Here is a 15709-nt window from a genome sequence, read left to right as displayed (position 1 = left end):
GAATGTTGAGCCTAACATATGATGAATGGCTGAGGATGCTGGGATCGTATTCATCGGAGCTTAGAAGGTTGAGGGGAGATCTATTAGAAATGAATTCCCAGCGTTCACACTTTCTAAGCCTTGCAACATCACGAACGTTGACACCTGGGACGCAACAAACCAAACATGTGTTACTCTCTTTTCCACACAACCTCCGATCGCTTCTCCTTACTGTGGACTCACCAATGATGAAAGCTCTGCTCCTCTTCCCATTCCCCACTGAGCAGCAGGGATAGACACTGCACCAGCGACCTCTTTCCCATTACCTGGTTAGTCTTTCCCCCAACAATATCTAAAATGGTATAATTGTTGCGGAGAATCACCACAGAAGATCCCTGTACTGCCTCATATTTCCCTTCCTTAATCCAGACGTTCACCTCTCTACCATCGTCGTGTTGCTGTAGACTAACTAACTCCCTGTATCTCCACATAATAACTGCGTCCGTCTTCTGAATGACCCAACGTTCATCCAGCTCCACCTGATGTTCCCTAACTTGTTTCTCGAGGCACTGGAATTGGGTGAAATTCTCATGCATGAAGTCAGTAATGAGAGTGAGGTGACTTACTTACCAAACGTGCAGGAATCCTTTGAACTATCCTCAATGTTTAAAAATAATCATGTTCTACCATTTCAATGTACAGCATAAACAAAATAAATATTTATTTTAAATTACATTGTATTCCAAAAGACCAAGACCAGTGCTCTCGGTTCAGCCAGCTAAAAAGAATGTTTCATATACTCTGCAATTTTCTGAGTTTAGATTGACAAGCTTATTTTAGTTTAACAAAAATAGATACTGGATTCCTAGGGATAAATGAAGTCATCTGCTCAGTGACTGTACATGGAATAAACAATCCTGTTAACGGAACCCAGGTGTTGATGATGAAGTAATGCCAACTCCATAATTAATGAATAAAGTCTCTCAGGGACTTGTCTTTTTGCTGCATGAAAGGATTCCTGGCTTAACTGCACAGAATTACCCTCCACCCACTGGCAGAAAATACGTCATGGATTTCAATGATTTCTATTCACATATTCTTGAACTATCCTCCGAAGTATATTCATGGATTAATGGGAACATGGACATCAAATTTATAATTCAGGATTTTGAGAGGATATACTACCCAATACTTGCTGCGGTCAGTGTCCCCCGTAAGTGCTAAGTGTCCTTATCAAATTTCTAATTCGTGTTGTACCCTTCACTTATTGTCCTGAACTGCTTCCTGATGCACGTTTGCTCGTAGATGAATCGTTGATTCGTCCTTACTCACCTTGGTATATATGGTGAAGTTTAAAGCTATGTTAGAACAGACTACATTATACTATCTACGTAGTCATTACCGGACACGAATTCGATTGATTCTCTGCTTCTTATCCTCGAAGCTATGGATCTAATTATCTACGAGCAAATGTGGAAGGATCACCTGAAATCCTCAGCAGTAGTTGGCTATATTTGTTTGATAGACCGCGAATACTTGGATCAGAATTCTGCGTCGGTAGATTTAATGAATTTAATATAAGATGACAGCATATCAGTCAAACAGACACACGAACACACTCTCTCACAAACTCTCGCTCTTGCAAAACTGCACACACCCACTATCACTCACACAAAACCGTTCAGATGCTTTCCCAAATGCACAGAGAAATTCTCTCTCTCTTTTTCCATCTCTCTATCACACACACGCACACATACACACGCACACACGCCGACAGACGCATCCTCGCACACAGACACACACACACACAATCAGTGGCAAACACTCATATATTCAGATAATCTCGCGCATAGACAATGTCAGAATGGACCCCGTGCCGTAATATGTGGTGCTGGAAAACACAGGTGTTAGTCGAAGTCGAGGAGAGTTAAAGTTTTGAGCATCAACCGTTCATTCCGAATGAGGGGGTGGCCCAAGGGGCCTGAGAGATAAATGGGTGATACTGGGGAAGGTAACTGAGAATGCCATTTTTAGATGGAGGTGGGCGATGATGGAGATTATTCGGAAAGGACGTTGGAGCAAAATGGTGGGATGAAAAATGGAGAGTTCGGGCAGTTCAATCGGGCTCTGGAAGGTTGGCTCTGGAATAGGATCGCGACTGGGATGGGTGGAGAGTGAAGAAACTTGTGAAATCTGCATCGATCCCGTGTGGTTGGAGGGTGCCATGGGCGGAGGTTGAGGCATTCTTCCGCCAGACATCAGGTGCCTAGAGTCTGACGGTGGAGGAGGTCCAGGACTTGCATGTTTTGACGGTTGGGAGGGGAAGTTAAAGTGTTCTGCAACAGGGAGATGGGTTTATTTAGTCCCTGTTTCCTAGAGATGTTCTCAGAAATGTTCCACAAGTATCCGTCCTGTCGCCCCAATGTCGAGTATGCCACACCAAAACCAAAGGACACAACAGATGCTGTGTGTGGAAACAAAGCTAAATCTCCGTGCAAATGCGAAAGGATCAGTTCGGACCATGGACGGCGGTGAGTTTGAACGTGTCGGCGCAGGTTTTCCTCTTTCTGTGGTGTCAAGGAAAGGTGCCAGGTGTGGACGATGTGGTAGTGGATGCTGTGGCCCCCACAATGGAGTCTCTGTGGTTATCATCTCTGTGGAATGCAGGTAGCGGTGGAAAGTGAAATGCATCCCAGGTGGCGGAAATGGCTGAAGCTGTTTAGTTGAATGTTGAGATTGGTACGATGCAGCAGGGAGGAGCGGGTAGTTCTGTTCTTGATCCGATTGAAGAGGTAGGGTTCAAGGGCAGAGGTGATCGAAATGGAGGAGATGAACTTGAGTGCATCATCCACCAGCGGGAGGGAATGTGCTGTCATTGAAGAAGTAGGACATCCGGGATTTTCATTGGTGGAATTAGTCCCCCTTGGGACAAGATGCGGTACATAAATTGGAAGGAATGGATAGCGTTTTTACAAATGCCAAGATGGGACGAGGTGTCATCCAGGTAGCTGTGGGAGGCAGTGAGCTTGACGTCGATGTATGTTTTATGTCTGTCAACGGAAATGAAGATGGAGAGGTTCAGGAAGGGGAGAGAGGTGCCCGAGGCGGTCCTGGTGAATTTGAAGTCCGGGTACAAAGTACTGGTGAAATTGATGAACTGTTCGTGCTGCTCGTAGGAGCATGAGCTGGCTTCTATCGAGTCATTGATGAAGTGGAGGAAATAGAGGAGATTGGTGTCATGTTAGCTGCGGAAGATGGACTGTTCCACGTACCAGAGAACGTTGCATGTGCAGCTGGGGCCTATGCGGATGCCCATGGTTACTCTTTTTCTCGAGAGGAAGTGCGAAAATTGAAAGGAGACTTTTTTGAGGATGAGGTCCATTTCAAACAATCAGTCGAACGTTTCATTGGAAGTATGAGATTTGGGTAATCGTTTAACGACTTAATGGTGGTCTTGGAGGCTTTCCTGAGAGAAGAATGTCTGAAGATGAAGTTTGCCAGCCAGACAAACGGAAGTCATGGAGACGGTGGCATCCCGAACATATGTGGGGAAAACCTCGATCAAGACGGACAGAAGGATGCCAAGGTATGCTGGGTCATGTTCTTTGGGGAAGGAGCTGGGAGAGACATTAGGTCAACCAGGGCAGTCAGGTTTGTGAATTTTGGTCGGAGTTAGAACTGGGCAGTGCGTTGTCTCCGGACTATGAGTTTTGAGACTGAGACATAAGAGGTTGGTAGAGGCAGGTGAGGTCGTGATTGAGTGGGCCGTCGGAAAGGGTGTCCGTGAGTTGGTGCCTGTTTTCCGCTATGTGGACATTAGTGCGCCAATTTATCATTGTGCCCGCTTTGTCTGCTGGCTTGATTGGTAGCCAGAGGCACCAGCATCATTCTCAGCTGTGCCTGCTTCTTCATCAATTACGGGAACAGTGTGTTTTCCGCATCTGCACCGGCAACATTTCCGGCCATTTCCTCAGTATCATCGCCACATCATGCTCCCAACAGGAGTTTTAAAAGTTCATGAATTTTAATAATAATTTATTCCCTGGCCACAAATTCAACTGGATCATCTCGCCCACATCCCTCACTTTCCTGTACCTCTCCGTCTTCGTTTCCATTGAGAGATTGTATACAAAGCAATAACTCGCACCATTTATCGAAGTCTCCCTCCAGGCCATCTCTTCCTCTTTTGCGCATCTGCCCTTGAACCACACCCATCCAATCACAGCAATCACCGAGCCCCCCCGGTCATCACCTTCTGCCCCGACGACCAACAAGGAGTCATCGTCGACCATTTCGACTGCCTTCAACAGACCACATCACCAGAAATATATTTCCTGCCCCAGCCAGACCTGCGCTCCACAGAGGCCATTCACTCTGGGACTCCTTCGTTAGGTCCAAGACCCCCACCAACCGACCATCTTCTCCCAGCATCTTCCCTTGCAACCAGACGAAGTACAAAACCTCCTCCTACACGTCCATGCTCACCACAGTACAAGGACCCGAAGGATCCTCCCACAACCGACAGAGATTTAACTTGACTTCCACATATATCATATACTGTATGCGTTGCTGTCGATGTGCTCTCCTCCAACTGGAGCAGACAGAACGCTTCCTTGAAGAAAGTTTCAGAGATCATCTCTGAGACACATGCACTAAAATCCCTATTGCCTTGTGGCCAAACAATTTAAATCCCAATCCCACTCCGCCAAGGGCAAGCACACCCTGGGCCTCCTCCACACCAAACATTTAGCCAGGCAACACATGGACGAATACTGCCGCATCATCCACCTTTGTTCCCTGCAACTATACGGGATCAATGTATATTTCACTCGTTTTATTAATCGCCATCAGCCCTCTATCCAACTTATTACAGAGCCAACATTCTGACTCGAAACCAGCCTCTGAACTGTCCAAACTGTCCATCTTCCTTCCTACCAATTCCCTTCAACCTCCTTTCTGACATATCACCATAATACCTCACCTCCACCTAACTATCGCATTCCACGCTACCTTCGCCCAGTCCACCACCTTCCATTGTCTCACAGACCATTGGGCTGTTCCCTCGTTGCTGATGAAGAGGTTATGCTCGAAATGTCGACTCTCCTGCTCCTCGGATGCTTCCTGACAGGCTGTGCTTTTGCAACACCACACATTCCCTCACTTTCTGCTGCAACTACGTGTATAATAATTAGCTACATCGGAATACAGAATGCGAGTTTGGAAGGTTCTCTTTCAGGATTATGCCTTTTGAATTTGAAACACGGTCATGTTTATGCACCACTTATGGATGAAGTGAACATTGAATATTGCAGTTACTTCCTTCATCAATCGTTAAATGTTATATCGTAGTTTCTTTTTCCACAGTTAATACAGTGACGATTGTGATCCTGTTCCGTGGGAAGTGTGGACTCTCCAGATGTGTCACTCTCTATCTGATGGCCATGGCAATCGCAGATTTACACGTGATCATCCTTGACCTGATATTGAGACATATTCCAATTGTTTATCCAGAAGTCTTCACTTTCCTGAAGGATATACCTGCGTGCAACATTCATGCTGTCCTGCTTTATGCAGCATCCGATTGCTCAGTCTGGTTCACAGTCACATTCACCTTCGACCGCTTGGTAGCCATTCGTTGTCACAAGTTCAAAACAAAATATTGCAATGAGAAAAAAGCGGCAGTGGTTCTCGGAACAGTGACTGGACTGAGCTGTTTAAATAATATAAGCTGGTATTTTATGTATAACAATAATTAGAGTTTTTCTAATCATCCTATGTTTTGTGGTATAGAATTGAGTGATGACAACTTAGAGTTATGGGCCATAATTGAAATTGTTCACTACATTCTCTCACCCTGTCTCCCATTCGTTCTGATTCTGCAGCTCAACATTTTCACCGTCAGACATATTGTAGTGAGCAGCAGAGCCCGCAGGAGACTCCGGACTCACAACAACGGGGAGTGTCCCAGAGACACAGAGATGGAGAGCCGAAGAAAATCAATTGTTCTTCTGTTTATGATTTCAGGCAACTTCATCCTGCTGTGGGCAGTGTTTGCCGTGTATGCAATGCTTGAACGAATGGATAATCTGGGCTATTTGATTTATGTGCCTGTGTATGTCCAGGAATTAGGATTTATTCTACAGCTCCTGAGTTGCTGCACAAATACTGGAATCTATGTCGTGACACAGAATAGGTTCAGAGGACAATTCAAAAAATTGTTGATATATCCCTTCAGTCTAATCATTCATTTAATCAAAAGGCAAAATTAACGCCTGCTCCTGGTTCCCATGTTATGCCCTGACTCCCAGCGATAATTTAGATTAATTGACAGACGATGTTTCAAATCTGGTAGGACTGGAGCCTTACACAGCATTAGCAGTATATCCACGGATTTTCATTCTAGCACGCTCAAAATGAATATTGACATTTCATTTGTCTTCCTTCCCTCCAAGTGAAATCACAAACTAACCTGAAGAAGATCCCAAACCAGGACTCAAAGACTATCAGCGCGTCAAAACTCCGAAGTTCTTCCTAACTTTAAAAAAAGTCTATGCCCCTGTTCCTCCAATCAAATTGCATCTCATCCTATTTCTCCACGTTGTGTTCCATTTTAACATTGAAGTTGGCTGTCTTATTGGGAAAGCTTGGACAGAAATTTGGTTATTAAATGTTGATGGACACAACGATTAAAAGTAGATATGGATAAAATATGTTGATTTTTAGACAATCATTGGACCTAAAGATTAATAATATTGTCTGCAGCCACTGCTTTCCTGATCAACTCGCCCTCCTATCGAACCTTTCCAAACTTAGAATATACTTTGCGCATGTAAACATTCTGTGAACGTTCGTAACTTCAATTTGTATGTCCTTGTGCTCGATTAGTCACTTCATTTTCCACAGTCTTCGTTTTCCCTCGTCCTACAGCAGCCTCCCCATCTCGTTAACACTCCTGCCAGTCCGCAATGGTGCATGATTGACCTCTTAGAACTTTTCCAAAATTTCGTTCCCTTCAGTCTGTACACTAATGGTCTCCTCCTGTCTCGAAATTAAACATAGAGATTTCGGATCGTCAAGTTAATTGAAGTACTTGTCATCAGAGATGACAAGCTGATTTGGAGCAGATGTTCGCAGGTAAAGGGACGTTTGGAAAATGGGAAGCCTTCAAAAATTTGACAGCGAGAATCCAGAGAAAGTATATTTCTCTTAGGGTGAAAGGAAAGGCTGGGAGGGATAGGGAATGGTGTATGACCACAGAAATTGAGGGTTGGATTCAGAAAAAAAAGGAAGCATATGTAGGTAAAAACAGTTTAGCGCGAGTGAATAGTTAGAAGAGTATAAAGGCATTTGGAGTACACTGAAGAGGGATGTCAGGATGGCCAAAATGAGACATGAGATAGCTTTGGCAAATAGAAATAAGGAGAATCGAAAGTCTTTTTACAAATATGTTGAGGACAAAAGGGTAACTAGGGAGAAAATAGGGCCTTTCAAAGATCAGCAAGGCGGATTCTGTGTGGAACCACAGAAAATGGGGAGATACTCAACGAATATTTTGCATCAGCGTTTACTATGGAAAAAGGTATTGAAGATATGGACTGTAGGGAAATACATGGTGACACCGTGCAAAATGCCGAGATTACAGAGGAAGAAGTGCTGGATGCCTCGAAACGCATAAAGGTGGATAGATCCCCAGAACCTGATCAGGTGTACCCAAGACCCCTGTGGCAAGTTCATAAGCGATACAGTTAGTAAGTTTGCAGTTGATACCAAAATTGGAGGTGTAGTGGACAGCGAAGATACCTAACTCAGATTATAACAGGTTCTTGACCAGATAGCCAATGGGCAGAGAAGTGGCAGATGGAGTTTAATTCAGATAAATGCTGCATTTTGGGATAGCAAATCTTAGCATGGCTTATACACTTATAAGTAAGGCCCTCGGGAGTTTTGCTGTACAAAGAGATTTGGAATGCAGTTTCGTAGCTCCATGAAAGTGGAGTCGGAGTTAGAGAGGATTATGAAGAAGACGTTTGGTATGCTTTCGTTTATTGGTCAGAGTATTGAATACAGGAGTTAAGATGTCATGTTGGGGCTGTATAGGACATTGGTAAGCCAACTGTCGTAATATAGCAATTTTGGTTCCCTTATTATTGGAATGATATTGTGAAACGTGGAAGGGCTCAGTGAAGATTTACAAAGATTTTGCCAGTGTTGGAGGATTTGAGCTAATGGGCGAAGCTGAATAGGCTGGGGGTGTTCTCCATGGAGCATCGGAGGCTGACGGGTGACCTTATACAGGTTCACAAAATTATTAGGGGCATGGATAGGATAAATAAGCAAATTATTTTCCCTAGGGCGTTGGGTAGTCCAGAGAGAGCATAGGTTTAGGGTGACAGGGGAACGATTTTGATGAGACCTAAGGGGCGACGTATTCACACAGAATGTAGTACTTCTATGGAATAACTGCCAGATTAAGTGGTAGAGCCTAGCAGAATTGCAACATTTAAGAGGCATTTGGATTTTTTTTATCAATAAGAGGGGCTTGGAGGGATATGGTCCGATTGCTGGCAGGCGGAACAAGATTGGGTAGGGATAGCTGGTCTGCATGGACGGGTTAGACGGAAGGGTGTGTCTTCATGTTGTACATCTCTATGGCTCTACGTTCCTAAATATAAAACAGTTCTGTAGCATTTTGGCCAAAATTAATAGTTTATAGGCAAAATTTCTATAGCTCATACCCCCAAAATTATTTGCGCAGATTTGAAATGAGTAATTGATGCAGCAACCTCTGCCATTTGTGCCAGAGTGTTCCACACATATTGCACCCCTTGCGTGTAGCAGCACTTCCGAATATTTCGCCTGAACAGTCTACTCATAAATCACAGATCATGCCCTCAGTTCGAGAGCCCCCAGTGTGTGGATATGCCATTTCTTTAAGTATTCTATTTGATTAATGATTTCGATCAGATGACACCGCAGCTTTCGAAGTTCTCCACAAAGCAGGACAAACTTTCTGTAATCTTCTGAAAAACATCAGTCCTGAAGTCCAAGAAATAGTGTCGTTAAGTTATGCTACATTCCTTCCCGAGGCTTTGGATGCTTCTAGAGTTACAAAAATGATTCAGATGCGCCCTTGCAAAGTTCAGGTTGACAAGGGTATGCATCAACTAATGGAATTAATGATTTGAACAGTTCGTTGGGTGTTGTTGACATACACAGAAGAGAACATCGTACTTCACCCAAGTTCAATATATGCTTCCCAAGGTGTGCTGATTAAATCCGACCACAGTACTCCAAGTAGGAATTAATCCGAGTTACGTTTGTGCAAAAAAGGAGACTTCCAAGCTGATGATGCAAATACAGACAAATAGGTAAAACATGTTCGATATTACAAAAAAAGTGACCATCGGCATATCATGTCCTGGTGTCAAATGTCAAGAATTCCATTTCATCGGCATTGCCATCAGGTTTGGAACCAGGGGAGATCTGTACTGATGGGACAGTCTACATCTGAACCGATCTGGAGCCCGTGTTAACACAGAACTATAAATAGGGTGCTCACGCTAACTTTAAAATACGGACTACGGGGAGGGGCGAGTGAAAGGGAAAATGACAGGAAGTATGACTGCAATAAAAAGATAAGTAGCTGATTTGCATATATGCAGGAGGGTTAAAGTACAATTCAGACTATGACAGAAGTAAAAAGGGATGGATAACTCAGGAAATATTATGAGATATGTTGGAAATCATGAGGGTATGAATACTGCCATTAGGCACATTATCTGAATTCGTAATAAGGTTAATGATTTAACAGCACAACTCATCGCGAATGAAAATAATTTAGTTGCCATTACGGAGACATGGTTATAGGATGGTCACGATGGAGAGTTGCATCTCCAGGCGTTCAGAGTGTTCGGAAGGACAGACAGGGCGGTCAGGGAAGTGGTATAGCTCTGATATTCAAGAACGACATCATAATAAATTGGAATCCATTTGGGTGGAAATTAAAAATTCAAAGGCATAAAATTTCACTTGTCCGCATAGTCAAAAGGAACCAAATAAATAAATAATGGCTGTACAAAGCACATGGTAATTATCAGGGGGATTTTAACCTCGGATTGACTGCTCGAACCGGCGCTGTCCAGGCAGCCTTGTGGACGGGTTTATCGAGTGCATCCATATTCGTACACTTGAACAGAATGCAATGGAACTGAAAACAGAGTGAACTATCCACTGCCATGGAACGAGATTTAATAATAGTCTTGGCCGACCATCGTACTGGCATTGGCACATTGTCCCATTTCTGCGTGGGTCTTTTCCGGGTGATCTGGTTTCGTCCACCAGGCCAAATGTATGCTGTTTAAGTGAATTGGCCTTGCTTATACGCCCGTAGTGACCTGTGGTGTTTAGCTGAAGTGCAATAGTCACAGGAAATGTACACTCATGGTTAGGGAAGTGGGTCTGTGTAAGATACGCTTCAGAGGGTCAGTGTGGACCTGTCAGGCAGAATGACCTGTTTCCACATGTAATTATTTGATAATCACTTGCCACCACATTAGAACTTAGCCTTGCTTCATTTCACCTTTTCATTTGGTGTTCTCCCGAAGAATTCAGATGCAATTTCTTGTGTGTGCTTATTCTTGATTGACCGCCTAGAGCGTGGCTTGGTCTCAATTCTTATACTCAAGGGTAATCGTGCCCATCAGAATGAATTTCCACCATTCACCAATTGGTCAATCAGGCCAGATCACGCTGAGTAATTGGGCCGAAAAAGGCATTGACATGTTGATGGCAGGACAGTGCTTAGATGTCCATGACTGCAGGTGCTGGGAGAATGCAGAACCCTCCATTTCAGAGTGTTTTGCGCTCCTGTACCTGTTACACATCTCGACGTTTCCATTCGCCCTGACGATGACATTCCAACCAAATTCGGGTGTATGTGATAGGTTTTCAACTGCTGGGTTCATTGCTAACAGGCTGTTGGTAGTTGCGGCCTGTCTGGATGATGCAGCATGCGTACTAGTACTGTTATTTTTGTTACGGCTCACATGAGGTACCGAGAATTCTTTTCTTGAAATCCGTCATAAACTTCATGTTTTTGGTTAAAAATCAACAAAACCAGGTTATAATCCAACAGGTTTAATTGGAAGCACACGATCTTTCGGAGCGACGCTCCTTCATCTGGTGATGAAGGAGCGTCGCTCCGAAAGATAGTGTGCTTCCAATTAAAACTGTTGGACTATAACCTGGTGTTGTGTGATTTTTAACTTTGTACACCCCAGTCCAACACTGGCATCTCAGAATCATTTATGTTTTTGAGAGCCCTTCCCAGCCAAGGACCTCCTTTTGGTCCTGTTGCGATGGATCACAACATGAAAGGCAGTGACTGCAGGACCATGCTGATTCAAACTAAGCCCAACTTATACTGGAGCAACGAAACTTATGCAGATAGCATATGAGAAAACGGCACTTTCTAGAGTTTTATCTAATACAAAAAAAGGTAAACTTTGCTATCGAAGTACACTTTGCTCACGTTCCTTCTGTCCTTAATTGATATGCACATTTAGCTGAGTGGTCTTGATGTTCTAAGTGTGATCCTGCACTGCTCGGTCTATCATGACAATGTGCGAGGTTTGTTCTGGAGATCAGACGATGGTGATGCTTTCCATCATGAGGCCAAACGGAAGTATTGTCTCCCAGCTTTTCTTATTCTGCTGCACCGTCTTCTGAACCATCCATTTTCGGTTGTGGTTCATGCTTTCCACGATCCCACTGAATTGTTTCGTGCTCAATGTGGAATTGCTGCTTGATACCAAGCATAGTTTTCACAATTTGCCTTTGAAATGGATTCATCGATCTGACTTGTTACTGCGATGTCGAGCCCATCCTGTAAATACCATCTCTGTTATGAAGTATACTGTTGCTTTGGTTGTATTTAAATAACAAGGAAGGCATCGACCCATTTTGTGACAGAACCTATGATGATCAGAATGCAGATATATCCATTGGCAAACTTGGCAGGCGACCTGTGAAGTGAATTTCAAAGATTGTCCGAGGCCCTTCCACTTCTTAGTTCTCCCCTTCGCGTGTAATTCTCTGACCAGGCTGTGAACCGCCGAGAGAATCGGGTGGGATCTGCCATGAACTGCAGGGAGGACAGATTGGTATCTGCAATGGAGCAACATTAGATAAAAGAGATAAAAAAGAAGAGAAAAGAAAATTAACCGAAAATTCGGAGGATGCTAGATGCAGCATTCTACTACACAGCGATAACACGAGATTATCAACATTTTTCATCTCAAAGTTGTTCTGCTTCTGTCATGTTCAGACGTTAGTAGCAATGATCCTAATTTAACAGAGGGACGATCACTGAAACAGCGAAACATGTTTGCTCTCATCAGACTACGCTAAGGATTTGCGATATTGATAACAATGGACTGAATTACTTTCAGTCCAGCAACGAGTTATCTGATTCATTTTGCTGCTTCGAACATCCCACCAACTTCCAGAACTCGAAACCTGTGCCAACAAAAATTGGAAAAATGGAATGCGGCAGTCTATTGCTGTTCATTAAGTGCAAATGCCACAGCTTAACTGATTAGAATGTTGGGGAGTACGAAAAGAACTTTTGTTTACCCTTAAACTCGTAGAGACTCATTTAAAAATTAAAATAATGATTAAAACGTGTTTAGTGCATTCGAGGCAAATCCTCCCTTCTCGTAATGAACACTGAAGTTTTCTGCTTCTGCTGATCTAAAACTGCCAATATAGTGCTCTGAAATGTGAATGGTCACGTACAGGAAATTTGTGGATTAGTTTTAAAATACACATTTTCACTCCTTTTGTTTGTTGTGTCAAATTGTAAGGCCTAACTAATTTTAGGTCTCACCGTGGATTAATACTTATTCAGGGCAGAAACAGTAAAATGGCTCAAAAACTGGAAATATCTTTTTGTTATTTTCTTTTCAGGTTTAGAATATATACGAACGTATCAATGTAAATATAATGTCGAACACAACACACAATGCTTGATGGATGCATAGGAAATGAAATCTGGACCTGTTCTCCCAGATATACGAAGAAACCAAAAAGTCAAAATAGAATGTTAACTGGGACTATGTTCTTTTCATCTGCCATGTTTTAAATAAGCAGCATTCTTGGTGTGCACGGGTTCATTCTTAGGAATTTGAAAACACAATCACCTCAAATGACAATGCTGTCAATTTGGAAAAAACTGATTGCGTCCTTTTCGTTTCATGATACGTCATAACAGCAGAGTTGCTGAAATGTCTACTTTCCCAATGGAAAGTGAGTGCCAAGTTCTCCCAGTTCAGGTTTTTGTTTTACTACTCTGGTTTAGTTGTGACACTGAGAAGCTGCTGCTTTAGCTGAATCAGATGCTGTTGCAGTCGAAAAAAAATTCCAGGATTCGGCAGGTATTTCCTGGCTGGCAGTTCTCTCTTAAATGTCTCCTGCCTGTCAGCAACTGCGTTTGAATTTACACATTGTCAAGGAGTGCGTTCATGGAATGTTATTGGAACTGGAATTGCTCTGCGGGCTCAGTTGTGTTTCCAATATGAAAGCTATTTTAACTTTCGCTTTCAGTTGATTGTGTTTCGACTGTAATGTTTAAATATATTCTGTTTTGCTTAAAGCCGAGTTGTTTGACCAGCTGCACGTCACCTGAGAATCCATTACATTTATGCCTTTAAAATAATAAGAAATTAGGATATCAGCTTCCTTCTTAAAATATTTTGATATGGCATCGCCTGATCCATAACACATTGGGGCCTCTTGTCACAATTAATTTGATAATTCCAATTCCGGATTAGTGTTGTTGGACTGAAAGGCGGGGAGTGCAGTGTTTTGATGCGTTTAATTCCAGTTGTTGAATTCGGTTGTTTTAAACAACACTTGGTGCAGTACCAGGTCGTTGAGTCAGTTCGAGTTTTCTGGATTAGAAGAAGTGACATTGGGGCTTACAAAAGATTACCAACGCAAACCTGCTAGAAATTACAGCCAAACGAGAGTCAGAGTTGCCTTGAGCTGTGATAAATGGTGAGACCTAACATAATTACAACAATCGTTCGACACTAAAATTGGCTGGAAATGCTAAAGAATGTTTGGAAATGACGAGAATTTAATTGCCGATGATGCAGCTTGAATATAAAAAGGAAACAAAACAGTTTTAATGACGGTTAGAAGAAGAGGAAAGTGGAGAGTATGACTTGCCCTTGCATAATAAAAAGGAAAAGGAAAAATCGCTTTTGCAAAAAAACGTGCAAAAGTAGTGGAAAGCCCCAGGAGAACCACTGGAGAGAGAGAGAGAGCATAGAAAGGGGGAAAAAGAGAGAAGAAGGGGAAAATGAGAGAGAAGAAAGCGAGAGAGAGTTTCAAATTCAGAAATTTACACCTACACAGCAAAGTTGACTGAAATCAATGGAGATGAATGTCGAAGGCAGGTTTAGTGAGGAAGATAGAGATGTTGTCCAAACCCAAATGTTGTTGCCAAATGCCTTGCAGGGATCTGTTTACATAGATCCAAACATTGCATAAATTTGAGAGCAGAGATGTCGAAGCTACCCTCATTACATTTGAAAAGATGGAGAAAGAAATGAAGTGCCAGAGGTCACATGAGATTTGTTGATCCAAACAAAGCTGCTCTGTCGATCTGGTGAGGTATTTGGACCACTGTCAGAGGAGGTTTCCGGGGACTGCGTGGACGTAAAGAAAGCCATCTGCAGTGCATGTCAGCATGAGCCTGAGACCGACAGTCAACGTTTGACGAATCTAACCAGGGAGTCTGTTCAAACCTACAGTGAGTTTGAAAGTATCATACAAAGTAATTTTGATAAGTCGATAAGGGCATTAAAATATGCCAATCATATGATGCTCTTCGAGAGACGATTAATTTCAGAGATAGAGAAAATCAATTAGAAGAACAGAGATTTACAAAAGCAAAATTATCAGCTGAAATGGCTGTTGAATATGAGTTGGTTCATACGTCAGGTTTTGGCTTCCAACATCAATTTCAATCCTTGAGGGATAGAAATCTGTGAAGTGGATACTCGTAAGGGGAAAGTAGATCTCGATGTAAATAACAACGTTATCTTACCAGATGGTAAAAGTCAGAGCCATGAAGGGCAGACAAAAGTAAAAAAAACATCTGGTTCTTTCACTGCAATAAATTATGCCACATAAAGTCACGTTGAATGGGTGGTGAGAAAAAGCTCTGGGAAGGCAGATATCAGAAAACAGGATAGTTAGTGAATGTTGTTGAAGTGGTAAAGGAAGATTAGATTACTTACAGTCTGGAAACAGGCCCTTCGGCCCAAAAAGTCCACACCACCCCACCGAAGCACAACCCACCCATACCCCTAACCTAACACTACGGGCAATTTAGCATGACCAATTCATCTGACCTGTACATCTTTTGGACTGTGGGACGAAACCGGAGCATACCCACACAGACACGGGGAGAATGTGCAAACTCCACACAGTCAGTCGCCTGAGGTGGGAATTGCGCCCGGGTCTCTACCGCTGTGAGGCAGCAGTGCTAACCACTATGCCACCGTGCCACACGTACGAAGGCACACTTTTTTTTGAAAAGCTGCACCAGATTTTACAGTCTGGTGGGAAGTTTGCGATTGAGGAAGTGCCCGACATTCTTAAACCATTTGCTCACAAATTTTAGGTTTACTCATAGGCAGGAGCAGCAGATGAAGTAATTACA

This window comes from Chiloscyllium punctatum, chromosome 51 (genome assembly GCF_047496795.1).
Source record: "Chiloscyllium punctatum isolate Juve2018m chromosome 51, sChiPun1.3, whole genome shotgun sequence".
NCBI classification, from domain to species: Eukaryota; Metazoa; Chordata; class Chondrichthyes; order Orectolobiformes; family Hemiscylliidae; genus Chiloscyllium; species Chiloscyllium punctatum.
This window is presented reverse-complemented; position numbering follows the sequence as displayed.